Source organism: Alligator sinensis, unplaced genomic scaffold (assembly GCF_000455745.1).
Source record: "Alligator sinensis unplaced genomic scaffold, ASM45574v1 scaffold379_1, whole genome shotgun sequence".
Classification (NCBI taxonomy): domain Eukaryota; kingdom Metazoa; phylum Chordata; order Crocodylia; family Alligatoridae; genus Alligator; species Alligator sinensis.
The window spans coordinates 1,252,656-1,274,254 of record NW_005842001.1 but is presented as its reverse complement, the minus strand read 5'-3'; the positions used below and the strand labels follow the sequence as shown (position 1 = coordinate 1,274,254).

Below are 21,599 nucleotides of genomic sequence, written 5' to 3'. Positions count from 1 at the left end.
TCTATGGACATCCTTGGATATAGAGGTAAGATTAAGAGTAATGCAAATAGGACAGACACAATTCAATTTTAAATATTCAGGACATTTTCTTCTTGATTGGATGGATTATATGATTAATGTTTCAGATGACCCACTTCCACTTGTCACATTTTTTTCTTTTGTGCATGGTGTATATAATACCAAAGATATATCACCTCTCCATTAATCAGTATAATAATAAAAATTACATGAGTTTGTTATTATTTGATTTTTGTTTTATTAAAAAATCATCTCTTGGGCACTTTTGTGTCTTATGTTTTCTTGAAGATTTTTCATATAGTGTTGTAATGTCTCCACTGCCATGTGGAGGGAAATTATAATGGTCTCTGATGGAGGGACTGCAGTAGCTTCTTTCCACGGGGTAGTCATAGTATTAAGTGACATAGTATTAAGTGTCAGAGTAAATAAGTGACAAGGTATCTAGCAGACTGAAAAACTGAATCCTTCAAGTACTTTGTTACTGTGTGAGGGCCGTAAAGTTACAGGGCCGAAGGGTACGGCTTGTTAGGAGTTGGCATGTAGGAGTGTGAAGGGTAAGCACTGAGGAGATTTCTGAGGTGGGTGTTATTAACCATTAAGCTTCCTTTATTATGCACAACGTATTAACTAATTTACCACTCCTTAGATCGCTTGTACAACTGTTTAGCTTTCATAAACAATGCAAAACACAACATACACAAACACACAAAACACAAAAATATGAGAGAAATTGCTGCTCCTGTTTCTGTTGATAATAATACTACAGAAAAGCAATTACAAGTACAGTTACAGGTTACAACTACTTTACCGATTCCAGAATTATTTGTATTATTCTTATTTCATACTTACCACACCAATAGGTGTAGCATACTTGGTTATTCTATTCTGTTACCGAGTCACATGAGACATTGCTGGCTTGGTGTTCTGCGGTTTTCAGGCGAGACGACTTGTTCACTTAAAGTGAGATATTTGTCTTGGGGACCCTGCGCAATTGATCAGGCTGCAACGTGAACTACTTGCGATTCTATGGCCCCCCTCCTACTCCACCTCGCCATAAGTCCCATATTGGGGTACAGATGCAGCATCTGGCGCATGCCCGTTTCACTCCACTGACCCAGTTTTGAGCAATTTTTTCTGGTCCGAGCCAGTTCCTGGGACTTCCCAATTGCTCTAAAGTAACCTAGTAACCGTGTATGCTCAGTACCTGATTGGTGCGTTAAGTTTCATTCTGTTATCTTAAGTTTCATTTTTGCTATAAATCACTTACATTTACTTTGTTATGTCTAGTTTCTATATATTTATATTCAGGCCCTTTCAACAATGGCTAATAGGCAACACACTTATGCTCATTACTATGGCATACTTCATGTTGACCAAGTTCCCCATGGCTACTTGAAGCATTAGGCCTTAAGAACCTATAACTAAAACACTAATAATTAATGATCTTTTGTCCAGGAAATTTATAACTAGGACTTATTCAGTTATCCAGCAAGTGAGTTGATATTATAACCCTAAATATCAAAATAACAATGAACATAAAATGGCATTCTATGTAAATCCCTCACATACTATATGTTTTTTAGTGTTCAGTATCTTCATATCTGCAATGCTGTCTTGGTGTCTTCTCAGAATCCAAGGATGAAAAGATTCTAAATAAAATTAATCTTAAAGTGAAGTAGATAATGGAATAGATCATGTCTCCAGTCTAAAATTATGTAAATTAAAAATTAAATAAATATTCACCAGGATAATTTATAGACATCAGAATTAATACCTGCTGCAGTAGAGCAGTGGATCAGCACATGATATTTATTGAACATTACTGGGGATGTGACATGAAGGTTGTGAGTTCAAGTGTCACTTAGAGAACTTCCCTTTAAGAAGGCTAGATTAGCTGACCTCATGAAGTCTTCCAGCCCATGATGCTATGAACTCTCTAAATATTTCTTTGGCCTAAGTTTTATCATAAATCTCACACAATTTAGGCTAATTTTGGAGGGATACGCAACATCTCATATTGATAACTGGTTTCACAGAAAATAATTTCAAGATTCCCCAGACTGCAACCACCAAACTCCAAGGGAAGAAAAACAATTAATCTTGCTATTGGTTGCACCAGTTTTGTAACTCATAAAGGTACTGTGCACTGTAAGTTATGAAGAAAGTATTTTAACTCCAGAGGAGCAAGGCACACTGGGTTATGGGCAGACAAATTTGGGATTAGGAAGAACAAGCAGATTCCAGGAACAAGCCACATCAGGAAGCCAGGAGGTTGATCCAAGTATAGGGTCTAGGAACAGGCTGATTCAGGAAGCCGGGGGATCAAGCAGAGTGGAGTCAGCAGGCAAGCCAGGTCAAGAAGCAAGGAGAAAGCAGAGAGCTGGATCTAGGAACAAGCTGGGGCATGACACTAGGGAATCAGGCAGAGACAGAGAGCAAGCAAGGTTAGAAACGAGGAAATCAAGTCAAGCACAAACCACAGGGAACAGGAAGGCAGTCTAGAACCAGGTTGAACCCTATTGCCCAGGTACTTCCTGTTCAGGTCAGGGGTTTATGTTGGGGAACTGGAGGATCAATTAATCCCAGCTACTCTGATGTCAGTGAGTGGGCAGAGGGCTAGGCCCTGCTGAAGGCTTCAGGACAGTCTTGACCAGCCTGGCTGACTAATTGTAAGATAGTAGGCTGGCATGAGAGTCCAGAGGAGAGCATGATCAGAGGTCAGGAAAACAGACCTTATGACGAGAGTCTGAGAGCTATGGGACTCTTCAGCCTGGAAAAGCGCAGGCTCAGGAGTGATCTGGTTTATCAGGGGCCTATAAGTTTATCAGGGGTGCTCACCAGGATCTGGAGGAACGTCTGTTCACCAGAGCGCCCCGAAGGATGACAAGGTCAAATGGTCAAAACTCCTCCATGATGGTTTCAGGCTGGACATAAGGAAGAACTTCTTTACTGTCTGAACCCCCAAGGTCTGGAATAGACTGCCGCCAGAGGTGGTTCAAGCACCTACTTTGAACACCTTCAAGAGACATTTGAATGTTTATCTTGCTGGGATCCTATGACCCCTGCTGACTTACGGCCACAAGTTGACTGAGAGTAGGTTCAGGCGAGACATCAGGAAGCACTACTTCACAGTCAGGGCGGCTAGGATCTGGAACCAACTTCCAAGGAAAGTGGTGCTCGCTCTACCCTGCGGGTCTTCAAAAGGAGGCTAAATAATCACCTTCCCGGGGTCGTTTGACCCCAGCATTCTTTCTTGCCCATGGCAGGGGGTCGGACTTCAAGGTCTGCCCTTCTGACCCTACCCACTATGAAATTATGAAAATATGACTTCCTGCCCCTGGGGCAGGGGGCTGAACTGGAAGATCTTCCAAGGTACCTTTCAGCCCTAATGTCTATGAAGTCTATGAGTAACTATGCTCATCAGGCTGAGGGTCCAGGTTCAAGGCTATAGAGTGTTGATGCAATTTTCCTTTCTACTTTGTGAGTACGTCCCTAATATTGAAGAAATTCTTCTTATGTTACATAACCTAAATATTGTGTTTTATAGGGTGTGGATTTTTCATATATGCAGTGTGTGTCTCTGCTCTCTTCTTCAATCCTGCAACCCAGAAAAATATCTAATACTTCTAATTAACAAGGTGCTATCATACCTTCTCAAGTTTGTGTAGACAAAGCCTAACCATTAATGGTGTTGCAGAAACAAACAAGCCAGTCACAGTCACTAACTATATCTCTTTTTACCCAGGGTAGTCTAGGTTTCCAAATAAACAGGGAGAATACAGATAAGACAGCATGTTCGAGAGGCAGCCAACTATGAGAACAGTTTTAGGATTTCTGGGGAGCCATTGTGCTCTTAAAGAAATGTGAGATTTTGCTCTTGCATTTATAATGTATAGACAGTGAGCTGGCCATTCCAATCATCAAAGGAGTGTTTTGTTTTCCAAAGGCTTGAAAAATGTAAGTGAGAATCTGTTGCACCCAAATGCTTAGAATTAAGTATTTTATTCCCAAGGGTACTCTGACACTAACGAGACGAGTGACAAAAGAAACACTCCTAATGAGCGCATCCATATTCATGTGGGTTTGAATTACATACAGCACTTTGTAACTTAAAGCGCAATACATTCATAAAATACCTAAACCTAAAAGATGTAAGAGGAGGCTCGTGTGGCTAAACGTGACTTTTCAGGAACCCCCCCAAGGTAATTTGTGGAGAAGTCCATCACACACTGAAGACACCAAATCTTAAAGGTTCTCCAGAACTAAATTTCTGAAAAATCAGGGAAAAGCGACTGTAAACAGTGTCAGGGACAGGGGGGACACATTAAGTAACTGGACACAAATGATGAAAGCTATCAAGGATTTAAGAGACCAAATGTAGAATAAGTTCCCTGAGTGAATCCAGGATTTTGGAGGAGGGGTGCAGGAGCACTGCAGGGATGGCTGCAACCCAACTCCCAGCCTTCCCTCCCCTGCCAAAAACTGGGGTGGGCAGACCATGCCAAAGGAGCAGCAGTGGGGGGACTATTTTAAGTCCTTCAAGCTGATAAGAATCTTCCCTCCCTGCTCCCTGCTCCTCCACGCTCAGCTGCCTGTTGCCCCCTCTCCCATCTCCCGTCTGCTGCCCACCACTGCTGCTGTTCTCAGTTGGGGGGCAGCGGGAGGGTGCTCTAGAGCGACTTCTGCCCTGTGACAGCCAGGCTGCACATGGAGCCAGCTTGTCTAGAGCAGGGACGGGCAATTATATCGGGTGGAGGGCCGCTTACTGAGTTTTGGCAAGCCATCGAGGGCCACATGACAGGCAGCCAGGGGAAGACATATATTAATTTTCTACATTTTTTAGGGGCCCTGCAGGCTGGATAGCATGGCCTGGCGGGCTGCATCCGGCCCACAGGCTGCATTTTGCCCACCCCTGGTCTAGAGACAGAAAAAGCAGCGACAGCAGTGGAATAGGTTCTCTTCCTCTGTGTCTGCTCGCAGGCTGGCAGGGAACACCCAGGGGGACTATATAGGAAGGAGGGACATGCCTGCTGCTGTTGCTGTCCATGTCTGAGCCCAACTCCCTGCACAGCCCAGCTGGAACAGGTAGGAACCACTTTGGAGCTCCCCCCTGCTCTTGCCTTTGAGGCAGCTGGAGACAGCAACAGGAGTGAGGTGGGGGAAGGAAGGGGTTGGGAGAGGGGTTGTCACTGAGCAGGGAGAAAGGGAGGTGGGAATTCTTACTTGCTTCGGGGCCTTAAAAAACAGCCCCCAGCTGCTGCTCCTGCAGAATAGTCAACTGAATGGGGAGTGCATCCAAACCGTTGCATCTCCCTGGATCCACCCCTGGTTGGCTTTGCGAAAAACAGCTGATAATGAAAACCAGCCAGACAGGAAGTATGAAGGATTCGTTGGAAAGCAAAGAGAAAAGAATGATTGAAGAGGTTGGGTGTGGGGGCTGGCGTGTTAAAGTAATGGTTTAAATGATCAGTTTAAATGATCAGTTTGCGGGCAACATGAAAAATATTATATATCTTTAAGATCTGCTTCTTTCTTTTGGGAATCAGCATTTCTCTTGGCCAGCGCTCTAAATAACAGGAATTAAAAGCAAAGAGGGGCAGAAATTTCAAAAGGCCTGTGTGTTTGTGTGTGTGTGGCCTTATTCCTTGGACTCCTGCTCCAGCCTGCCTTATTATGCTCCCCAAACCCTATTCTCTTCTTTATATCGATCATGAGATGCTAAGATAATGGAACCATAACTGAAGAAGCCTATCAGCAGAAAAGACCCATTAGGTGATTTAGCCTTTCTCCCTGCTAGTGCCGAAATGTTCCCTTCAGTACATTTACCAGCTCGTCCTTCAATCTCCTAAATTTCCCAAGCAGTGTTAACTGATGGGTTACAACCTCAAAAGGGGTCACAAAAAGGAATGGGGGTGGGGGGATCACAAGGCACTGAGAAGTTTATGACTATCTAAAGCAAATAACATCTCTCTTCCAGGTTGTGTTCTCTGCCAAACTCTTGAAACACACAAATTATAGAGGCATGTTATGGACAATGCAGTTTTTTTCTCTTACTTTTAATATAAATGGAGAAGGCACATTATTGTTTTTACTTCAAATTGGTGGCTGCCAACTTGAAAAAGTTGAGAAACACTTGCTTGACACATGACCTTTAGTGCCTCCCTTAGGAGCTATTCCCCAACCCAACAGTCAGAAAGTTTTAATCAATGCTGCACCAAAATAGTTTCTTACTCATCATCCTACCTCCCCTTGTTACCATAATTTATCCTCTTTAGTATCTATGTCTTTGACTCGTTTGTGGACCCTTGCGAAGTGACTGCCCCACCCTCTTCTACTTGCTTCTTTATCTGCATTGTGGCTATTTAGCTCCTTTTAGTTTTAGTTTGCAAATCAATCTGCCCTGCAGTCTCTCAGTATCTTAATGGTACTGTAAAGCCCCCTCTTGACTGTTATGCTGCAGATGTGATTGCATCAGATCTGTATCGAGAAAATACTTCAATACCTCTGGGCTACCTAATACCCGTGAGTATGTAGTCTATAATGGCCTTTTTAGTGGAGAGAGCACATTTCAAAGCATCTAATTTACTATACATGATCCAGTAAATTCATGCTAGATTAAAACTCTTATTGACCCAATTGCATAGAAAAAGGTCTTTTGACTATTAATAATATTCTTTTCTTCTGATTAAGTATATGTGATTTTGATCCCAGATAAATCAGTTTCCATGCTTTCAATATGAATGTTCATTTTGTCTTTTCTACCATGTTTCAGATCTCTTTCAAATAATGGGGTATTGAATGGTACAGGAAAACAATGAATTGATGATGGATGCTTGCCTCTCTACATCATTTGCTTGTCCTTATCGGCACTCATTGCACTACCCAATTCAGCATCATCATTATAATGTGGGCTATATTGTGTGTTGTGGAAGCGCCCAAAATGTGTTAGGAATTTTATAAGCACAAAGGAAAATGCAATCTGCACCCCAGTGTGCATATAATTTTTTTAAGTGTCATCAGGACATTATATTAACACGCAGTATGCATCAATTTCAAGACCTCTAATGAAAAAATAAGACCAGTCCTAACCTGATTCCTTCAACATTAACATTCTCCACCCATCTATTGCTTTGTATTGTATTCCTTTTATTTAGAGCCCTTCAGAGTTTTCAACCCAGATGATACTGTTCCTTCTAGGATTTGAAATACAAAATATTCTGTTCTTCACAGAGCATGCAAACTATGGGGTATTTGCTTAACTGACTATTTGTGAAGACAATTATCTCATTGCCCAAGAGACGGAGAAATGTGAGTAGGAAACAATACCATCCCCCACCTCTTGAGTGGCGTGTAAGAGAGCAGAGAGATTGGGTTAAGGGAGTATAATGATGGATAAATGTATTAACTTTTTTCTGGTCTCTGTTTCCCTTTGTGTGAAATACAGTGGCTTGAAGATATAATATTAACCTGAATTAAAACAGTACCGTACATGTCCATATGTATATAGATGTGCATGTCCATATATTGGATGATAAACAGTTTCAGTTTTCCAACATCAGGCACTGCTTCAGCATGTTTTTTAATGTTCTGTATTTGTTCAATTCATGCCACACACAAGATCATCCTTGCTTGTTTGACTTCTGTCTCTACTTGTGTTACAGTCAGTAAATTGCTTATTTGTTCAATGGGATTTCATTCTGGACATAGAGGGAGCTACTTCCTCCTAATTAGTTCCCTAGACTCCTCTTATTTAAAAAAAAAAAATCCAAGGCCTTTACAGTCAAGAAGGCTGGTTTTGGGTCATTATCTCCTTGATAAATGAACTCACAGCCAACCTGGTATTTCCCAGAAGGGGCACTGCAGTGTAGAAGTCTGTTCTGTTACAGTCCCTGTTCCTTTCAGTTGCTTTCAATTGCTCGTTTTACTCAACATTTCATTTGATAGGTTGTTAGTTGTATCTGGTCTATGTTGATATTGACCTGAAGCCATTACTGTCTTATAGCTTTGTTCAGACGATATCATTCTTACAAAGCTAAAGGTTGTTTACCTCCAAAATTTGCCACTGTCATTTTACCACTCCATCCTAGGATGTGATTTCTGTATGTTATTCAGGGCCGATCTTGGGAAAGCCTTTGGCAGTGCGGCAAATGGTATGAGTGGCAGAGCAAAGTTTCCCTCTACTTCATCTTTATTGTAAATCTTATAAATTCTGTCCCATGTTCGGGGATTGATCATCTGCATGATTCAGTAATAGAAAAGAAGGGCCTGCAGTTTTGTTAACTACACGAGCATGTCAGATTCACAGTACTTCTTACCACAGACGTAAGCATATTCATTCCCCTATTAACCTTATGTCATGGCATTACTCAAGTGACAGGTTGCCAAGAGATATAGCGTGCCTGTGATTCTCACATCTGCAAAATCCGTTGTACGTTCCTGCAGCCCAGTGGATTTCCACACGTGCGGCTGGGCTGTGGGGAGGAAGTAAGTATTTCCTTGTAAAGACCCCTCCATTTCAGTAACAGTCACTGTGGCACCAGCTCTGCAAGCACCCAGGCAGCTTCTTTCTTTTGCTCTTGCTGCTCATCCTCCCACCATGCAACTACCATGGGGCATCAGCTGGAGACAAGGAGCCTGTAATAAAACACAACTGAAAGAGGAATACCTCCGGCCCCAGCACCACAGAACGGCCCTCCAGGTGCCCAGTGTTACAATTTCTATGCAAGTGTCACATCACTGGCATTTTCCTGAAAGCTCCCAGTGGAATTGGGAATGGGTGAAAACCTTAACTTTCCTTTCTTTACAAAAGGAAGTTTCTAACTGTAAATGGCTGAAAACCAGGTAACATAAAGGGAGGTTCACGTTTACCCGAGTTTTCAATCCAACCTCCTGATGTCTGGAACCGACAATACCAGGTGCCTGGTTCTCTCTCAGCATTTCCCTAATTGGGCCCAGCCGGACTAGCTGCTCATTGGCTGTCCCAGGTAACCCCAACTTTAAATCAGTTGACCCAGGATCCCAGGGAGGAATGATATAGAAGTAGCTGCAGCAGTTTCATACTACTCAAGGATCCCTGTAACCCAGATAGAGGAAACCTTAAGGTGGTCAATAAGCTGGTTTAGGACATCTTTGTGTTACCGGAGCCAGAGACGACTGTAGTAGGGTGCGGGGCCTGGGGCAAATCAGCCTGTGCGAGGCCCCTTTAACAATGCAAGGGGCCGCTCTACCCAGCTTCTGCTTGGCTCCACGGGACCCCGCAAAGCGCGGGGCCCAGGGCGGTCTCCCCGATTCTCCCCCCCGCAGCAAAGGACAGCCCTGACTGGAGCAATACAAAGCTGCCCCTGCAAAATAAATGATCAGGTCCTGGAAGTGCCAAAACCCATCAAGCTACATACACAACTTCCAGCACATGTAGGGGATTAACATTTCCAGACCCAGGTTATTAAGAGAATAGTCTCTTGCTAAACTCTTCTAATTGTTGGCAGTTATGCCCAGAGCCTAGCAGTTACCTTGGTAACTGCTGGCAAATGTTCATTATCCTCTGTACATGACCATGTACTTGGATGATGCTTTATAAGCAATTAATAATGATAAAGTATAAGGACATAGTATTTGCAGTGAATCTTATCCCTTGATGGAAGACAGTACAGTAATATCAAATGCTGTATGCCAGGCAGGACTGCATGATCTCTCTGCAACTTTAGTTGCTGCACAAAAGATTGCAATCTTGTTACTAGGGTTTTTAGCAGTTTCCATTTTTTTTTCTGACTTCTCCCCCTCTGATAGCTGCATGCTTCTGTCCCAGTTTTTCATCAATGAGTCACTTTCTTTGTTAGGATAAAAAGTGGCTGATTAATTATCTTAAATAGTAATTTATGACTAACAGGCACATTCACTATTCTTCCACCTCTCGTAAATTAAACAAAACTCGCATCAGGATATAATGATTTGCCTATTCTATGTTAATGAGGTTTTCTTGGACTTGGTACAGTTTTGCTGCAGTACATTTTGCAAAAGCATTTCCAGGCATTTAATACTTAAACCTCCTATTTTTTAACCTAGTGTTGCTCATCAGACCAGTTCAATAATAGGCTCTGGATTTTCATGGGGTGGGCGGTGGATGGGGGGGCTCACCTATCACTAGTGTTATCCATAAAAGATGTAAAGCAATTGCAAAGGTTTATTATTATAATAATTTCAGTACTAAAAAGTAAAAGTACAAGAAATATTTTAAGTATTTAAAATATTGCTCTGTCCTTAAGAGCAATAAGTTTTAAATGCCAGGTATTAAAACTTCATCCAGATTGATTTGAATAAAGAAAAAAAAAGCATGCCTGGTATGTCCTGGCTTGTGATTGCATCTTTTTAGCTCAGTCTCCCTTTGCTGGGGTTGCAGGAGGCAGAAGACCTGAAGTATCAACAAAGGGCAAGAAATGAAATGTAGGTACTTAAAGCCATGATCCAGATTTAGTGTCACATTGTGACTGTCTTCCACAGGGATGGGCAAAAGCTGGAGACACTCTTCTACTTCATATTTCCTGTGCACGCCTGGGCCTGTTTGCAATGGCCACGCTGCCCTTTCCTAATGCTGCTATGTGCACAACCTTTCTGAAAAGCATTATCCCAATTAACCACTGCCATTTCACCCAAGGAGGGAGCATACTGTATCCCCATGGGAAGCGATAGCTGGGATGTATTGCCCCATGATGCGCTCTGGGAACTTTTGCTGTTTCGGGGAGATGCATTTGAACTTTCTCTGGTTTGCACTATCATAGCAATTTGTACTTCATGCCTGCTAAGCTCCCCTTGGTATAAATGTCACTGTTTGTCAGCTCGGCAAGCTGACATTCCAAAATCTTCATAGGCTCACATTTTTTTTTCCTTTTTACTTTAATGGGAGTTTGTCTGAATACAGACTGATTAAAGATCTCAAGATTTGATCTAACTGAAATAAACTGTTTCCTTGCTAGGCAGATGCAGCTTTTTATCCTGGTTAATGTTTATGAAAATATCTCTGTACGGTTGCTCAGATTTGCAAACGCATGACATTGCTTTTATTGGAGTACTCAGCTTTGCAGGCATTCCTCTTTCATGATAGCGGAAGTGAACCTGTAGTGAAAGCCTTGCACAACTATCAAATATTAAGAATGCTTGAGAAACAAAAAAAACCCCAAGAGCGGAGCAGAGCATACATGGAACAGTTTGTATCCTGCCTTCAATGCTAAACTGAAAACACAATGCATACTTTAGATGCCTGGTTTACATCCCCTGACCTAGCAAAACAAGTAAAGAAACAGCAGTGCCCAGCACTACCATATAGGAGACGTAGGACCACTCTGACTGTGCCCTCTACTGGCCACCTAAGATTTTGCCTTGAATTCTGTATTTTCCTTCTGGCCAAATGAGAGATCCTGTATTAATACCAGCTGCCTGCAGGAAAAAAAAAAAAAGGAAAAGGAATGGAAAGGTTGTGACAGCAAGATAAATGGAAGTAAGACTAACCCTGACTAGCAAAGTGATGAACTCTCTAATCCTTCCAGAGAAATTGCGAGTTACCTAAAAACAACCTACAACTGGCTTCGTTTCTGCAGCGAGGGAATTCCAAAATCCTGTCACTCAAAAAGTAATTACAGCTACACCAGGGTTTTTTGTGAATGCCAGGAATTTTGTTTGTTAGGTTCGGTGAATGCCAAATGTAGAAGGAGCAGAGAAGTGTTCTTAAGGAAAAAATAGTATTTTATAGCCAAGACGTGCTAAAAAGTCAATGCATTTGTCATGCCCTTCTGGAAGTAGGACTCAATTTAATTATAGATATGTATTACCAAGTATTTGTGCAGCTTTCACTTTAAGGTTTTTAGCAGCATGCCTGTAAGAACAACTTCAGATGTTAAAGTCTGTGTAAGATAACATGACCGTAGTATGCCCATAGGTATTATGACATCAAGGGAATTATAGCCTTCTGAATTCTTTAATACTGTGTGGGGGAGTGTCCCTCCTTTTGAATGAAAGCAATGTTCCTCATATTGTTCATTTATTAGCAACCCTGGAAGCTAAAATCTTCTCTTTGTAGAAAAGAGAACGCCAGGTTCACGGCCTTATACCATGCCTCAAATATTTCTGACCTGGCAGGGCCATTGCTAGAAATAATAATATGACCCTTCAATTCTTTGGGCTTGCCAGCAAGGGTGCCAATACAAACTATGGTTATATCTTATGTTTTATTGGCACGTATCAACTGAACGGGTGCCTGAGACCTCAAAATTCATTTTACGTAGTCTAGCAAAATCCAGTCAACTGCAGGAGGTGACGTGGGCGAGTTAGTGGATGCAGGTCTCCTGGAGCTAGTACTGTCCTAATGCTCTGGGACAGTAATAGGAAGCCTCTTTATTGTTGGCAGTTTTGCCTTTCAGATGCAACAAACAAAAAAAAAAGAGACATCTCAACCATTTGTGGTCGTACACATTTCATGAAATGTGAGTTTCATGAAAGAACACGTTTCCAGCCCCGTGTCCTGGTCAGAGTCCAAAGTAGGGACTTACATTCCAGCCACCTAATTAATGACATAGATTTGAAAGGCAGGGGGAGTTTTCTTTACTTTCTGTCTTAAAGCGTGTGGATTATTCTTAAAACATTTTGACTATAATAGTAATATATTGTATACCACATCAGCACACTGTAGATGGGATTTGTAGAAGTGACTAGTTATACGAGCCGCTTTAATTTTGTGGTTACTAGCGAAAAATTCATTAAAAGGGACATATTGTTGACAAAGTCTTAAGCACATACTTACCTGCTGACTTTTTCTCAACTTTGGGTGGTAAATCTGCAGTCACGTTTGTCAGTTTTAGTTAATGTGCGTCTGGTTTTTTTCCTCCCTTTGCTTTTTCTTTTCCACTGCTCTCTATGAAACAAAATGCTAGGTCTGCTCAGGCTAGTGTCACTCTTGGATGCAGGTTTCAGAAAATGTAAGACCTAGTAGGGAAGAACAAGAAATAGAATCCAGGTCCCCTGCCTGCCAATCTAATGTCTTATCCACAAGACACCGTGGCTTCATTCAAAACCTGAATTACAAGCAAGCATAAGTGCAGATGAAATAAGCAAATGCAAAGTAATTCGGTACCTTTAAACATTTTTAGGAGGTCATTACATTCTTCATAGGTTTTTTTCTCCAGTTGTTATGAGTTCACTTGGATTAATGGGATCACATTAGTTGCTACATTAGGGAAGAAATTCTAAATTCTCTTTGTTATGTTTGGCTTTTCTGGGCAGCAGCCATAATGACAGCCAGGCTAATTACATTGGTCATTGAGTTATCAGTGTAATCATAACTACAAGCCAACAGACTTCAGTCAGGACAAGAATATTTGGAAGTAAAATTATGAAATATTTGCCAATCATATTATTACTGACTGATTTAAATAAGGATCTGAGATATTTCTTTGGTGATAAGAGAGACTCAAGATTTCAATAGGTCTTAATTGACACGATATGAAGCCTTCCTGGCTTATGGAATTTGGGAAGAAAAGCAGGAAAACAATTCTACTCTGGATGCATGCAGGAAGACACTGTATTCTTTAACTCACAAGTGCTGATTTCTCAATCCAGCCTCCATTTTACTTTTTCTGCCAAGGCCATTTTTGATGCAAACATGAGAAAACAATGAAACATCTCCCGAGATGCTATTGACTTCTGTAGAATTATACCAAGGTTGGTCCATGCTACAAAGTTATTATTAAGTGATTAGAATGAAAAGAATACAGGCTAACTTTAATAATAACTCAGTGAATGTACGGGAGCATTTCACAGTTCAAATACAGGTAAAAGCACTGTTTAGCATGTAACTTTTCATTTATAACTTTTAAATCAATTTTGAATTAAAGACTAGAAATGCTTAGCCTGTCATAATGTAAATATAAAGCTGATTTTATAACTGCAGGGAATAATAAAAAGTGAAGGTTATGGTCCCAAACATTTCAACATAATAATTAGTGTAAACCAATAAATTACCTGACTCAGATTTTGAAGAACAAATGGAACTCTGAAAAGGAATATGAAACAAAAGCATATCATAAAACTTTTGTAGACTACACAGGGCTTTAAACATGAACACAGATATTAAAATTCATATAAAATTTCACTGGCAAACAGCATAAATACTTGTAGGACTTGTGACCTACAAATCAACATACAGTAGGACCTTTTGCAGTGGCTTTACTCTATCAATTTTAGTCTCTTAACAGTACCCAGGAGAGGGTAAAAAGAACAGGTTACACCAAATGAATCACAGGAATGACTAAAGTGAAAGTTAACATTTTCAAGTTTTTCTTGTTAAGCTGAGGTCCGAGTCAAAACAGTGAAACAATTCAGAAGGGGATGTGGAGATGGAACTTGCAATCCTATTATTTTAAACATAATCACTAAAGTCAGGCCCAGTGTGCATTTAAAATGATTCAATAGAACAGGGGTTTTCAACATTTTTAAAGGAGCGTACCCCTTCTGGTGGCGGCGGCCGGGAGCAGGGGCGGTGGTGGCGGCAGCTGGCTGCACAGCAGGGTGTGGGGTGGTGGATGGAGGTGCATGTGAGCTCCCCCCCTGCTGAATCCAGCCAGCTGGGCAGTGCCTGTGTGGCCTGCAGAAGGGAGCCACTGCCCTCAGCCCCCTGGCCCTGCTCCTGGGAGGTGGCAGAGCGGGATGGTGGGTGGCAGCACTCCATCCCTGCCTGCATGTACCCCCTAGCATCTTTCCAAGTACCCCCAGGGGTACACGTGCCCCCAGTTGACAACCCCTGCAATAGAACTTCAGTGTTGACTGGATTCAGCTTCATAGAAATTCTTTGGGATTTGAGCAAACCACTGGTTGCAACTGCTAGCTAAATAGAGATGCTGAAGAAATCTACCTTTGAACCGTATTTAGATCATACAAACAACTAGTATACCCCAACAGCAAGATGTTACTGAAAAAATCCAGTGTTCCAGAAGGGTGTTTTGTATGATGTCAGAGAATAAATCCAGTCAGATAATGGCATGTATAAATCCCAACCAGTAGCTGTCCTTGGGGTATGCAAAATCCAAACTGTGTCAAATGAGAGAATGTAATGACTATAACTAGCCTGTTCCCACAGTTTTCTTAAAAGCTATAGACCACATGCCTTGGAGATTGCTCCATACACTTATTATTAAGGTTCGGTTTAGTTCCCTACGTTAAAGATGTGGGGAGGATTAGACAAGTAACCTATATCTAAAAAGAGCATCCTCATCCAAAAGAATGAATGATTTTTTTTTTTTACTTTTTTAAGAATGAAAGAGGTCCATCATTTGTAGGAGAATAAGTCTAAAAGCAGACAGGCATTCATTTCATCATTTAACATTAGGTCAGTAGAAGATGGAATTGATCTAAGTACAAGGTGTCAGCTCAGTAATATCTGAGAAGGATTACAGAAGAGAACACAGAGAGGTAGTTAGCCATGTTAGTCTGAAGTTAGACAGAAGGCAGGGCGGAGTGGCACCTTAAAGACTAATTCAGAGAGGCACCAGCTTTTGCAAGCAACAGCTTGCTTTGTCAGATGCTATGAATGGACCTGCAGGGAGCAGAGGTTCTAAATAGAAGAGAATACCTTATAATATCTGAACATTTTTCATTGCAGGCAGCCTACTGGTTGCAACTGGAGATCAGAAAACTCAAGCTTATAGCTACCTCTTAATGTTGTAACCTTTAATCAAAGATACTTTAAAAACCATTAAACACAGTTAGTAATGGCATGAAAATGATCTTAATAGCTTCACGGATGTTCCTTCAAGTTGCCTGTTGTGCTGCTATCACTATTGTCAATTAGGAGCAGTGAAATATTAGGATACATTTAGGAAGTTTGATAGAACAGCATGGGCCTTCTCCCTCACAGTCAGTACAAGGCAAGTAGTTTGTTCTCCCCACCAGCCAGTACAAGTGCAATGCTTAAGTAGAACAGGAAAGAAAAGGTTGTTTCAAGTTGTTGAGTATGAAGTAATAATTATTCCCCAAATTACTAACAATGTAATGAGATGAGAATTGGTTGGCCAGATCTTTGCAACTGTCTCCCAAGGCCAGTTCAGAAAAGCGACTCCTGCTAGCAGTGCTTTGCCATCTCTTAGTGCAGGGGCGGGCAAAATGTGGCCCATGGGCCGGATGCGGCCCGCCAAGCCATTCTATCCGGCCTGCTGGGCCCCTAAAAAATTTTAAAAATTAATATTTATCTGCCCCTGGTTGCCTGTCATGTGGCCTTCGATGGCTTGACAAAACTCAGTAAGCGGCCCTCCACCCGAAATAATTGCCCACCCCTGTCTTAGTGACACCACAGTTAAAACCAAGCAAAATATTCACCATTACATGATTTTTCTATTATTAAAGAAAGGGGAAAATCAGCAAAACAAAATGCAAGTAATCACTGATGATTATTTAACTTAATGTCACTTCAGTATCTCTCTTTCCGTGTATGTTTTTTAACAGTTGCTTACACATTACAGAGTGGGTCTTTTCTTCTGATAACTTAAAACCAAAGAATATTGACCATCAAATTGATTACTGAACCTATTTCACAACTAAGTTGGTAGATGGACAAAAAAATCTTCATTTAAGGGTTTGGTCCATCATGAATAACTTAAAGAGTTTGTAAATGGGCAAAGGTGAGGAATCTTAACTAGGTGTTATAAAGCCAAAGAAAATATTTAAATTAGTTAGTTAGAAGAAACCATTTAATGACCTGCCTTGAGCTAGGCAATTAATGAACACCACCACAGTACTCAAATATAAGACAAGGTTTTTTTCCTCCAATCAGCATAGGGAAAAAAGCCTCTCATCGTATTTGCATATGAAGCAGAGGGGGGAGCAGGCAGCTGCTGTGGCCGTGAGACTGGTCCTGAGTCTGGGTCAGAGCCAGAATCAGACCCACAACAGCCTCCCGTCCTCTCTCCACTTCCCCTATGCAGTATTTTCCCCTACTTCCTTGCTCACCCTATTCTTTCCCCCTTACTGTCAGGCATGGGTTGGATCTGGAGGCTGGGGCCTCTCCTGCGCAGGGAACACATGGAAAGTCCTGCCCCTGCCTGGCCAGGTTGGAGCAGACTGACAGTGTATGGCAGTAACGGGTGGGGAAGGCGGTGTGGGGGGAAGAGGCAGAGACTGGGGGCGTGGGGCTAAGGAGGGGTGCAGGTGGCAAGGGGGTCAGGAAGACTGCAGAGGAAAGAAGTCAGTGGGGCAAAAGGCAGGGGGGTCACCTAACCCCCCTGCCCCCAGTCACAATTGTCTCTGCTGTAGCAGTGGGGTGTCAGAAATTCAAGACAACCCGCCAATACTTAGATTCAATACCTGGAAGATCAGAACAAATTAATACATTTTTCTTCTATAAAATCTGCTTATTGCGGGGGGCATCTTATATTCATGGTCATCTTATATGCAAGTAAATATGATAGTAAGAATTGTTTAAATCCCTCAATAATCCTTCCGTTTCTATTTGCATATTAGAGTTAGCTTATGTCTCCTTTCTGGGAATGCAGGGCGCTTGCACATGTGATGCCGTTAACATGTACATGCAATGAAAATGTCACTTTGTGTGACTTACTAGCATCACACATTCAAGAGTTTTAGGGGTTTTAAACGACTTTGCGTTGTTGTACACTAAACTACATCCGGATGTTTGCAATGATGTGTTGCAGCTGTCAGCTCGCCCCCCCAGCTATGGAAGAGGTGGGCAGGCTCTGCAAAACAAAAGGATCAGGCCCCTCGCCGCTTCTGACTTCCCTTTGTGGCATTGGTACCCCGTGGGGCCATTGGGCAGGCTGCTAGTGGGCTGGGTACTGCACCAGCTTGGAGGCAACACCTAGCCCGATCCAGCTCGTCCCTGACCCCAAGCTGGCCAGGGCATCACATGGTTCACTGGCGGCCTTCCTGGGTGGCTCCAGGGGTTGCTGCCACCACAGAGGAAAGAATTGGGGCCTCCTGCAGCTCAAGAGCTGTTCAGCCCATTGGCAGCTCACCCCCTGGCCATGGACAGGCTCCAACAACGAAAGAAAAGGATCAGCCCCCTTGCCGTAATGTCATGAAAAATTGAAACGGTGGGTTTCAGTTAAAAACCCGCCATTTCAATATATTCCAGTTTCTCTTCAAACTGTATAAATCATTTACCTTTTTACTAAAGATTTCCATGGAGAGGAACAGTTACAAGTCTTCGCACAATTTTTCGAGGCCCCGTTCAGGTGGGGCAAAAAAAAAAAATTAGGGGATGAAACCCTTGCCACATGTAGAAGCACCTGCAAAGTCTAAATAATCTAAAGCTTTACAAGAAAAGTTGTCTATATCGTAAGTTATAACAGTATTTTGCATGCCGCAAAAATGATTTCAGGAAACATTTAAATCTAATTCCTGGGCAATGCTTTGACAAACTTCATCTCACCCGTTAGGCTGCAGAAGGATTTATATTTTCTTCTCATCTGTCTGTTGCAGATTTTGCTTTTTATAGAGGTCAGGTAGACACCTCAGTCTGGATGACTATGTGGGGTGTACAGAGCTCCTCTTGAGGCTGAGAAATGGGAGCAGTGTGTGCTGCTGGGTTACTTTCTCAGATCAGAAAGATTTACCCCGCTCTCTTTGCTTAATTTCACTTGAAGGAGTGAAATACAACTATTTCAGGGCTCAGCTGGATCCAAAAATTATTTTCTTTCATCCTTTCATTTTGCTCAGTGCCTTGTAGGTTGGTCTGAGTAACATCTTCAGCTCACAAACAGGCTATCTATTAATACCTTTGCATCAGGGTTCGAATTTTCTTTTTTTTTGTGGTGCGTAATTCTCAGAACATCTTTAAAATTAGATATCCATTTATTTCTATCAAGGTTGAAATTCTATTTGAAATGAGTCCATATACCCTTATTATATATACAGATAGATAGGCCTGTTTCAAATGAGATAGATAGGCATGTTTCAAATGAGTCCAAATACCCTTATTGTATATATAGCTAGATAGGCTGAGGTCTTTGAAACAAGGACATGTTGATGTAGACAGTGAAAGGCAGGTAGAAGAGGGATTTGAAAAGAGCCTTGATTGGTTAAAACAACAAACTTGAAGATTTTTCCCGCATGAGATTTGTAAAGACTGCATTAGATTATGAAAGGGTAAAGTGGAAGCTGGCTAGTCCTGGGATGAGTGTGGTGTAGATGAGATGGGGAAATAAATGCAAGTCCAACAGGAGTTTTGACAGAGAGAAAAAATGGTCAGTCCTTTCCTGATGTCTGGTTGTTCCTTCAGAAGCCTCTTGGTAGGAAGAGAAACTACATACATTCTTTGAAGAGCTGAAAAAGGAAGCTTTCTGCATTTCATCAGCAGTTGTGACCAGCCTGTGCAAAAGAGACAAGAATTCGTTTATCTCGTTTTAACATTATTTTCCCATATTTCTGAACAGGGCAGTACCCCAGCCAAAAAAAAACCACTCCTGGATGGCAGCCACCAAGTTCAGTGACAGAGTACTTCTTTTTTGTTTCCTTTCTCTAATAACAGCATTGACTGTTGTTTGGTGGATGTTTCAGTCTAACTGGTGGCATGTGATTGATTGATAGTCATAAATGGATTTCTTCAACAGAATCTATTTCTGGGCTGGAAAGCCTTTTCTCCTGTTTAAGGGAGAAGAATACAATCATACAAATCTGATTTCATAGCCTGGACAATGCGTAGTGGACTTGCTTGCCTCGTTTTTACCACAGCGCCCGTTTTCAACAGCAGTGAAAGTGGCAAATTAGATAGTAGTGGGGAGCTTTGAAGGCCATGGGACTTTGAAGACAAACCCTACAAACAAAATGCCAAGATGGTTCAGGTTGTGCAGAAATGCTACAGAATTCATTGCTACTGCAGGTGGGCTCTCATCCTCATTAGGGACACTCAAGTCCAGATCCTCAGAGCTATTTGGGCACCTGAATAGCTTTGAGGATCTGGGCCTTAGCGTGAAACTGCCACTGAATTCCAGGAGGGCCTGCGGTTGGGTAAGGATCATAAAAACTTATCAGATTTATGGCACTTTCAGACCTTGCCTGAGGCAATAGGCACACTGGAGTCATGAACAAGAGTGCTGTGCTTGATTAATACCAGTATTTTAAAATGAGATTTGTTAAAAGTCTATATTTTGGAGTGTTGTAAGGAGAAGGAGGAGCATTTCCTGCAGAATATTAGATGTTAATGGCTTTGTTGAAAAAGCCTTCGTTTGGGCTGGAGGTAAGCTTTGCAGAAGGGTTGTTTTTGAAATGTGCTCTCATTTCTCAATTTGGAGAGTTACTCGTCCTACCATCCCCACCCCAGATCTATCTGGCATTGTTACCTTTCATTCACAGAAGTTTAGGGCTGGAAGGGACCTTGTGAGACTGGTCGCCAGTTCAATCGCGGAGGAGAATATTTACAAATTAAAAATCAACTCCACAGACTAATAGAAAGTTTGAAAAAAAAGAAAAGCTGCTAAAATAACAGGCGAGAAACAGTCATAAAGAATATGAAGTCCAGATGAGGGACTTTTTGAACTGACCGCAGTAAGAGCAGTTATTCTTTCATATCAGTATCTCTTAGCCTGAAATGTTTTCCCGACATATAAACCAGACGTATAATCCACGCAGAATCGATGTGTGATATCCGCCTCATTTTATGGCACGTGTGTCTGCGTGACTGCGTCCACACACCTGAAATGAAAATCTGCACGCCTAGATGGAAGAACATTTGCATTCGCCCCTAACATCTGCATTCGCCCCTTACAAGGATGAAGAGCTTTTTTCTTTTTGTAGCAAGCCGGCCAGGCTCTATCCACCAAGGTAAAGAAAAACTCTGTGCCACGCCAAGCCGGCGACACGGCCGTGCGTCCCCGTGCAAGGATGCTGGGCTCACAGCTCACCTGAGCAGCATCCTGACATTGAACTTCTAGAAGCAGTGCGCGCTTCAAGTGGCATCTCGCCTGCCGTTCAGGGCTGAGCCACTAGGGGTATCTTTGTACCATTTTTCACCCAGCAGCAGTTTGGAGTTGAAACCTAGAATAGGGGAAAACCAAGGTTCTCGGCATTATTATTATTTTTTTTTTTTTAGCGAGCAGTGCATCCAGCATCCAAAAAAAGGGAAAAAAGGTTAAAAAACACACACACCTACACACACACCCACCCCCATCTTCAGTCGCCCACCGATGCTCCGAGATCACACGTCTGGACATCCAGCAAGCGGGGGCTCATCCCGAGGGCAATTTGCAATGGCGAGAAATCCCCGGGCTGAGCAGGATGCGCCGGCGGCGGCCGGAGAGGAGTAACGGGGCAGCACCGCCGGGGCTCGCCTCCTGCTCGCATCTGCCACGGACCGGGCTGGCTGCGGAGGAGCTGCAATTCCGGCTGGGATATAATTGTTTTATGTGATTGGCTTGGATGGGGTTTGGAAAGAAGAGATCTCTCCGTGCATCGCTGTATTTCTTCGCGAAGGGAGCAGATGCCCGCGCCTAGACCTCGCTGCCCTGTGCAAGCGTCCGGGAGGCGACAGGCTGCAAAACGCGGGCTGCCGGAGGAGCCTTGTTGCGGGGATTGCCAAATAAATTAAAAAA

General features: G+C 42.4%; 1 protein-coding gene and 1 non-coding gene across 2 annotated transcripts in view; both read left to right on the top strand.

The window, feature by feature from the left end:
- Positions 1-21,599, top strand: part of NLGN1 (neuroligin 1) — a 631,206-nt gene that overhangs the window by 104,375 nt on the left and 505,232 nt on the right. The window lies entirely within an intron of this gene.
- Positions 18,137-18,253, top strand: LOC112549946. Its single transcript, XR_003093586.1, has one exon. It is a non-coding gene; the product is annotated as a U5 spliceosomal RNA (small nuclear RNA).